We start from the raw sequence: 3,022 nt of genomic DNA, 5'->3' as shown, positions 1-3,022 counted from the left end.
GGGAGAACTTTGTATTGAGATCCAAAAAGAGAGAAGAAGCCATCTAGCTACTAAATATGGACCCGAAGGTCTGAGGTAAACTACTCACACTTCATCGGAGAGGCTATGATGATGTAGAAGCCCTCCGTGATGACGGCCCTCTCCGGCGGAGCTCCGGAACAGGCCCCAAGATGGGATCTCGTGGATACAGAAAGTTGCGACGGTGGAATTAGGTTTTTGGCTCCGTCTCTGATCATTTGGGGGTACGTATGTATATATAGGAGGAAGAAGTACGTCGGTGGAGCATCGAGGGGCGCACGAGGCAGGGGGCGCGCCCCCCACCCTCGTGACCGCCTCTTTGATGCCTTGGCGTAGGGTCCAAATCTCCTACATCATGTTCTGTGAGAAAATCACGTTCCCGAAGGTTTCCTTCCGTTTGGACTCCATTTGATATTCCGTTTCTTCCAAACACTAAAATAGGCAAAAAACAGCAATTCTTGGTTGGGCCTCCGGTTAATAGGTTACTCCCAAAAATAATATAAAAAGTGGAAAATAAAGCCCAATATAGTCCAAAATAGTAGATAGTATAGCATGGAGCAATCAAAAATTATAGATACGTTGGAGACGTATCATGCAGCGCCACACAAATGGAACAAGTGGCATGGATCTTGGGATGCCCAACCAGAACCTTCCCATGCAGATACCTCGGACTCCCACTCACCATTAGAAAGCAAACAACTGCCCGGCTCTTAGGGCTTGGAGACCAACTGGAAGCACGCCTACCAAGCTGGAAGGGCGCCAATATGCCCGAGAGTGGGAGGATGATCACGGTAAAATCAGTCCTTTGTGCAATTCCCGTTCACACAATGTTGACTCTGGACATCCCCAACAAGACAATCATGGCCATGACCAAGATATGCATAGGGTTTCTTTGGAGCGTGAAAACCTAGGCAAATGGTGACTGTCGGATTTCGGGTTCCGGCAGACCCTTGAGGTTTGAACACTGGGGTGCGCGCAAAGATATCTCCCCTACCGATCTACGCCCAATCTCCTCGCGTGATTTGAGCTGGAAACAACGAACAACACAAGGGACACAAGGTTTATACTGGTTCGGGCCACCGTTGTGGTGTAATACCCTACTCCAGTGTGTGGTGTGGTGGATTGCCTCAGGGGCTGATGAGGATCATTACAAAGGAAGAACAGCCTCGCGAGAGGTGTTATTGAGCTGGTGCGATGAACTGATAGGGTGAGTTTAGTTGCCTCTCCCTCTCTCTCTGCTAGGGTTCTACTAGATTTCTAGATGTTTTCTCGATCGATAGATCGATCCCCCTCTACTCTGTGGTGGCTAGCTCTATTTATAGAGGCCCTAGGCCTCTCCCCAAATAATGAGTGGGAAGGCTGCCAAGATTTGGCCATTTCAAAGGGGAACATGTAGTACACGTTATCCTGACCAAAGGTGGTCCTCGGCTGCCAAAAGCACTGGTGATGACACCGTCTTGGGCTCCACGGTGACCTCCGTCCTGCCGCTCTGCTGGTCTTGGTCTTGTTGCACCGGAATGGCAACCTTTGCCTGATGCCTTCGCCTGTGCTTGCCCCCTTTGCACCAAAGGGGAAACAAGGACACTACGCAGGCCGGCGCCCGCCTGGTCTCGATCGTCATGGCTTGCGTCACGGGTTCCTCGCGAGGTACCCCTGCCTTGATCTCTCTGCCTCCTCGCGAGCCTGCCTGATGAGGCTGCCTCTGAGGAAGCTTCCTGTCGTCCGCCCCGCGAGGCTTGGCCCCTCGCAAGGGTCTTGAGATTGAGCTGATGAAGATGGGCCGCGCTGGGCCCCCACTTGATCCACGCCGCAGGCCGCAGGCAGGCAAGTCTGGGGACCCCCATTCCCAAAACACCGACAAAAGCCCCCGGGCCCAAGGCTCGCCCGGGCTTGGCCTAGCAGGAAAGCAAAGGGGCAAGCGCGAAGCGCCGCGAGCCCCAACAGCCTGCGGCCTTGGGCACCGCGTGTGAAAGTGCAACTATCCCTAGGTGGTTTTGGTAATTCATAACAACATATAGCTCATTGAGCTAATGCTATTCCAAGATGACTATTTCAGGAAAGCTCAATGATTGGCATGGCATGGATGTGAAAGTGGAACCCTCAAAATGCTAAGGACAAAGGATTGGCTCAAGCTCAAAAGCTCAAGACTCTTCATTTTATATTTTAGTGATCCAAGATCACATTGAGTCTTTAGGAAAAGCCAATACTATCAAGGAGGGATGAGGTGTTGCTTAATGAGCCTCTTGCTTCATGTGCTTAGTGATATGCTCCAAAACCCTCAACTACTTTCCCATATCCACATATGACCTAAACCCTAAGCCAAACTCGGTCCTACCGATTCTTTCTATCTGGCGCCACCGAGTTTCACTTGTCATAAGCCACTGCCAAACCCTAGCAATTCGGTTCTACCGATACGGATCTCAGTCTCACCGAGATGGGATTGCAAACTCTCTGTTTCCCTTTCGTAACTTTTCGGTCTCACCGAAAGAGCGAATCGGTGCCACCGAGATTGCAATGTAAACTCTATGTTTCCCTTTTGTAACTTTTCGGTCTCACCGAAAGAGCAAATCGGTCCCACCGAGTTTACGTGACCAACTCTCTGGTTAGCTTATTACCGAACTCGGTCTCACCGAGTTTGTGTAATCAGTATCACCGAGATTACGTTATGCCCAAACCCTAACCATATCGGTCCTACTGAGTTGCATGTCAGTCCCACTGAAAATCTCTAATGGTCACTAGGTTTACCTTTTCGGTCCGACCGAGTTTGTTGATTCGGTCCCACCGAGATTGGAAAACTGTGTGTAACGGTTGGATTTTGTGTGGAGGCTATATATACCCGTCCACCTCCTCTTCATTCATGGAGAGAGCCATCAGAACACATGCACAATTCCAACTCATATGTTCTGAGAGAGAACCACCTACTCATGTGTTGAGACCAAGATATTCCATTCCTACCATATGAATCTTGATCTCTAGCCTTCCCCAAGTTGCTTTCCACTCAAAT

Source organism: Triticum dicoccoides, chromosome 4A (genome assembly GCF_002162155.2).
Source record: "Triticum dicoccoides isolate Atlit2015 ecotype Zavitan chromosome 4A, WEW_v2.0, whole genome shotgun sequence".
Taxonomy (NCBI): domain Eukaryota; kingdom Viridiplantae; phylum Streptophyta; class Magnoliopsida; order Poales; family Poaceae; genus Triticum; species Triticum dicoccoides.
The sequence above is the reverse complement of the archived record's forward strand: the minus strand, read 5'-3'. Positions refer to the sequence as shown.